Source organism: Mus pahari, chromosome X (genome assembly GCF_900095145.1).
Source record: "Mus pahari chromosome X, PAHARI_EIJ_v1.1, whole genome shotgun sequence".
Taxonomy (NCBI): Eukaryota; Metazoa; Chordata; class Mammalia; order Rodentia; family Muridae; genus Mus; species Mus pahari.
The window spans coordinates 108,038,483-108,045,133 of record NC_034613.1 but is presented as its reverse complement, the minus strand read 5'-3'; positions in this window follow the sequence as shown (position 1 = coordinate 108,045,133).

Genomic DNA, 6,651 nt, shown 5'->3' with positions numbered 1-6,651 from the left:
CTTTAATTGCTTGGTTTGAGTTATGCAAAGATATTTTTTACTATCTGTGACTATGGTAAGCAGTATTTTTTCACACTTATCAGCCCGTTTATTATTTCTATACAAGATGACTGAATTTTTTCAGTTAATTTTGTATCCAGTACTTTTGCTAAAGGTATTTATTAGCTGTAGGAGTTCTCTGGTTAAAAATTTTAGGGTCATTTATGTATACTACCTTATCATCTGCAAATAGCAATACTTTGACTTCATCCTTCCTAATGTGTATCCCCTTGATCTCCTTTAGTTTTCTTCTTTCTCTAGCTAGAAGTTCAAGTACTAGTACTGATTAGATAAAAAAAGGAGGAGACAGCTTTCTCTTGTTCCAGAATTTAGTGTAATTGCTCTAAATTTCTCTCCATTTAATTTTATGTTGATTTTTGGCTTACTGTATATTGCCTTTATTGTATTTAGGTATGTGTCTTATATCTCTGATCTTACCAAGACTTCTAACATAAAGGGGTATTGGATTTTGTTCAAGGCTATTTCAGCATCTAATCATATCATTTCTTTTTCTTTCAGCATGTTTACATGGTGGATTATGTTGATGGATTTTTCATATTGAATCATCCCTAGATTCTTGGGATAAGCCTACTTCGTCATGGTGGATGACATCTTTATGTGTTCAGAGTTTTAGTTTGTGAATATTTTATAGAGTGCTTTTGCATCAATATTCATAAGGAATATTGTTGTGACATTTTCTTTCTTGGTAACTCTTTGTGTGATTTGGTACCAGTGTGAATGTGGCCTCAGAGAAAGAGTTTGCCAGTGTTACTTCTGTTTCTATGTTGCAGAATAGTTTGAGGAATATTGGTATTATCTGTTTTTGAAAGTCTGATAGAATTCTGTTTTTAAGTTATCTGGCCTTCAGCTTTTGTAGTTGATAGGCTTTTAATGACTACTTTCATTTCATTGGGGTTTTAGAGATGTTGAAATAGTTTATCAGATCTTGCTTTAACTTTGGAAAGTGATATCTTCCTAGAAAATTACTCATTTCATTTAGATTCTCCAACTTTGTGAAGTTGAGGTGTTTGAAGTAAAACCTAATAATTCTTTGAATTCCCTCACTATCTCTTCTTCTTTATCCTTTATTATTTTTGATTTTGTTTATTTTGGAAACAATATCTCTGTATTTTAATAAATTTGGTTAGGCATGTTTCTATATTGTTTATGTTCTCAAAGAACCATTAATTTTAATGTTCTCAAAGAATCATTAATTTTTTGTATTGTTCTGTTTCTAATTGATTGATTTCAGCCCTAATTTTGATTATTTGATACTCATCTTGGATGTGTATGGTTCCTTTTATTTTTCGAGAGCTTTCAGATATACTTATAAATTGATGGTATAAGCACTGCCTTATTTCTTTATGAAGGCATTTAATGCTATGAATTTTCCTCTGAGTATTGCTTTCATTGTGTATGATAAAGTGGGGTATGCTGTGTCTTTATTTTCATTAAAGTCTAGAAAATCTTTAATCTTTCTTTCTTCTCTGATCCAGAGATCTTTGTGTAGATAGTTATTTAGTTTCTATAAATTTGTAGGTTTTCTGGTGTTTCTGTTGTTGTTGAAGTCCAGATTTAATCCATGGTGTGATAAGATACAAAGTGTTATTACAAATTTTTTTATATCAGTTGAGGCTTGTTTTATGATAGACTGTATTGTCAGTTTTGGAAAAGAATCCATGAAGTGTTGAGAGGAAGGTATTTTCTTTTGTGATTGGGTGATATGCTTTTCTAGATATTAGGTTCATTTTATTTATAACCTTGGTTAGTTTCATTATTTCTCTGTTTATTTCTGCCTCAATGACCTGTCTGTTAATATGAGTAGAGTATTAAAGTCTCCATTATTAATGTATAAGTTTTAACGTGTGATTTATGCTTTAATAAACCTTTTATGAATGTGGATGCTCTTTAATTTGTTCAGAATTTAGATACTATCTAGGTGGGTTTTTCCTTTGATGACTATGAAATAATGCTCCATATCTCTTTTGAGTAATTTTGGGTTAAAGTCTATTTTATTAGATAATAGAAAGATACTCCTGTTTTTTCCCCCATGGGGTACATTAGGTTGAAAAAGCTTTCTCTAGCTATATATTTTGAAGTAATATCTATTATTGTTGCTGAAGTGTCTTTCTTGTATGTAGTAGTAAGCTGAATCCTGTTTTTACATACATTTTGTTAGCCTGTGGAAATTGGACTCATTGATGCTGAGAGATATTAATGAACTGTGATTATTGATTCCTGTTATTTTGATGATAGTGTTGGCACTATGTGTCTGTGTGGAAAGATACTGTTTAAATTTGGTTTTGATATGAAATATATTGGTTTTTTTTGTCTTTGGTAATTGAAAGTTTTGCTCAATATAGTATATGGGTTGCCATTTATGATCTTTTAGAGTCTGTAAGACATCTTCCAAGGCTCGCTGTCTTTTAAAATCTGTTTTGAGAAGTCAGGCAAAATTCTAATAGGGCCACATTTACGTTTTGTTGGCCTTTATTCCTTGAGGCTTTTAAAATTCTTTTGTGGTTCTTTTGTACATTTTGTATTTTGATTATTAAGTGACATGGACTTTATTTTTGTTTTTGTTTTTGGGTCCAATTGATTTGATGTTCTGCATACTTCTTTTATGTTTATAGGCTTCTCTTTCTTTAGTTTTAGAAAGCTGTCTTCTATGATTTTGTTGAAGATATTTTCTGGGCCATTCATTTGGGAGTCTTCTCCTATTCCTATTATTCTTAGGTTTGGTCTTTTCATAGTGTCTCAGTTTTTCTGGATTTTTTTCTGTCAATAACTGTTCAGCTTTAGCATTTTCTTTGGCCAGTATACCAATTTCTTCTGTCATATCTTCTACACTCAAGAGTCTCTCTTTTATCTCTTTTATTGTTGGTGATGCTTGTATCTATCATTCCTCTTCATTTACCTAGGTTAACCTACTTTCTCCAGGGTTGACTCTGTTTCTTTTTTCTTTATTATTTCTATTTCCTTTTCTCATCTTGAACAATTTCATTCATTTTATTCACTAGTTTGTTTATATATGCCTGCATTTTGTTATTTTTTATATTTATTCATTTCCTCTTAAAGGTATTTAAGAGGAACAGAAAGACAAACACACAGAGAGAAAGAAAGAGATTGATTGATTGATTCTCCATCTGCTTCCCTTGCTTCTTCCAAAGTGACTCAGTGGCCAAAATAGTATTTAAATTTCAATGATTTTTTTTTTTTTTTTTTTTTTTTGTTATAGCATTTTCTCTTTTTATCTCGGAACAGATTGTAGAGAAAAGGTACTCCTTAAAGGTATTATTTGTTAGTAGTTGTTTAGAGAATTTTGAGTCCCTGCTTAGGGATTATAACCCAATATCTCAAGTTCTAAAACGAACCTCTCTTGACACATTTTGTCTCCTGCATTTCACCAAAGAAATTTCTTGGCTAATTTCTCATGCAATATTCAAAGTTTGAATAATGTTTATATATATATATATATATATATATATATATATATATATATATATATTTCTTGAAAATGGTATGCCATAAAATCACCTCTTTATAAGTAGATTACACCATAGTAACTATTGTAGTAGGTGATTACAATAGGTTTTAATACAGAACCCAAAATCAGTAATCTTTTACTAACAGTATAAAGAGGTTAATATGACTGACTTAGGAAACTTATGTAAGTCATTTATCTATTTGGTAAAACTAAAGTGAAATTAACAATGCTTAAAAATAAAGCTTCTTATCATAAGGAAAATGATTATTTTAATATTGTATCCCTGATTTCCTCTTTGTACAAATGTAGCATTTGCTATAGTACATTTTGGCTAGTTGCACAGTCAAAATACTGCATCAGATATATTATTTATTTCTTCAGAAGTTAATGTTTCTGTATAGAAGATTGAAGTGTCCCTGTACTTCCATTATTTTTAAAGTATCTCTTTACCTACCTTTTATAATAGTCTTTTGTTTTGCGCTTTATTTTTATGGTTGTTACCAATGCTACTGTACCTCAGGCTCTAGCCCCTTTCTATGTTATCTACATGCTTCTAATCTTACTTGAATACTTTTTTCTTAGAGGAATATAGAAGTTTTCTTTTTACTTAGTTTGCACATGATGCCATACTAAGGGAGGCAGTGCCATACATTAAAAATCAAACAGCCCTAAGCAAAATTGAAATAGCTGCCTTCTTAGCCTGAATCTGTTGCTGACTACCTGTGTTATTATGCACAAATAACATAAACAAGGGCCTCTCATTTGTATGATACAAACAATGATAAGCATTTAAAAATAATTACTGTGGGGGTTAAACTGAATAAACTATCTTATTTTTCTGGGTAATAATGGTTGCTATGATTTTTATTATTAATGTTTTTTATTATGAAACTGGAGAAAAATGCTAAGCTGTCTCTTCCATTTTATATAAGGTTGTCATAATCAGGTTTCACTATTGTCCTGGATTATATCTAAGGACTAAGAAATTAATCAAACAGTTCTCTTTTTCTCTAAATGGCAGAAATAAATCATCTACATAAGGAGTTTTTGCCAGCTATTAGCTGATTAGTTTTCCTCATAGGTGTTGGCCTTACAGTAATCTATAAATACTGGGAGGTTGTTATAATTTATTTCTTCAAGGAAAGCCTTTATTAAGGGCTTTAGTAGATGAGATTAAAACTCCTATGTATTCTTGTGACAGTATGAATGGAATTACACCAGCAGAATTGTAGACAACAACCATTGATTTTTTTTTCCCTTTAAGCAAGGTCTTCTTGTCTTCTTAGGGCTTTATTTTTAGGAGACTTTAAAAAAAAACAATTATTTTATTTGATATTTTCTTCATTTCCATTTCAAATGCTATCCTGAATGTCCCCTATACCCTCCCACCCACCCTGCTCCCCTGTTCACCCACTACCACTTCTTGGCTCTGGCATTCCCCTGTATGGGGTATATAAAGTTTGCAAGACCAAGGTGCCTCTCTTCCCAACGATGGCTGACTAGGCCATTTTCTGCTATATATGCAGCTAGAGACATGAGCTCTGGGGGTACTGATTAGTTCATATTGTTGTTTCACCTATAGGGTTGCAGACCCCTTCAATTCCTTGGATAATTTCTCTAGCTCCTCTATTGGGGTCTTCGTGTTCTATCCTATAGATGACTGTGGGCATCCACTTCTATATTTGCCAGGCACTGGCATAGCCTCACAAGATACAGCTATATCAGTATCCTTTCAGCATGTTCTTTCTGGCACTTTTTAGCACTTCTGTGACAACCCTTTCCACAAGCAAATCGGGAAATAACAAAGAACAGTGGGGACTGTTAAAATGGTATTCTGAAATATAATTATGATTTCCCTTAGGAAACCATTTTGACATTTTATCAGACTGTGTGTAGTAGTCTATGGAGATTTACTTTCATTTAAGACTTAAAATCCATAAAAATAAATTATATTTTTGTTGGATTTTCATTTATATAGTTCCTTTAATATATTTTATGTTGCAATTCCTCTACAGACCAATGATTTATATAGTTTCATTGAAGACTATAGTTGGCAAAGTTGATACCTATTATTTACACAAATCCTCAGTTTTAAACATGAGAATTAACACTGCAGCTTGTGGAAGAGTAAAATGTGAGATTCAGGGGCATGATTGGCAATTATCAGTCATTATTTTTCAATGTCAACAGTGACCATAAAACATTATAGTGACTATGTGGGTATTACAAGACTTAGCTCAAGAAGCCAACTAACATTATCTCAGTTATTTGCATCAGAATTACTATAATAGGAGCCTAGGGTTTTGCTTAAGATGGATTTCTAGAGGTGGTAAATCATAATTAATAAAGTATACTCATATTCTTTACTATAGAAAGGCTGGAAAAATGATATACATCACTATAAAAAGATCCAGAGGTAGTCACTTTGTTGTAATTAACACAGATTACAAAATCTGCTGTGTATTCTACAGCTAGGTTTTCAGCACAGAGTTGGGAAGATGTGCCATCATGTTTGTAAGAATGCAAACTATAGGATCTGGTGGATTAAAAGTAAAAGGCTAGCATTTGAAATGTAAATAAAGAAAATAATAATGAATAAAAAAGGAAAAGGCTCTAATTTAAATATAACATTTTATCTCATAAGTAGTATTTTATTTTCTAAATCCCAACTTTTTCCCAAGGTTCATTTTCTTAAAACTTACCCCTTATATAATATAGTACCAGTAAGTGTGGTCTTGTTGGAGAAGATGTGGTCTTGTTGGATGAAATGGCATTGAGCTCCAAGGTACTCAATCCAGGCCTAGTGTGACTTTCCCTTCCTGCTGCCTGCTGATCTGAAGCAGTGCCTCCTGAAGCACTGTGTCTGCCTATGTACTGTGATGCTTTCCACCATAAGATGTACTAAACCTATGAAATTGTAAGCTAGTTCCAATTAGATGTTTTTTTCTTCATAAGAGTTGCAGTGATCATGATATCTCTTCACTGGACATATACCCAGAAAATCTTCCAACTGGTAATAAGTACACATGCTTCACTATGTTCATAGCAGCCTTATTTATAATAGCCAGAAGCTGGAAAGAACCCAGATGTCCCTCAATAGAGGAATGGATACAGAAACTGTGGTA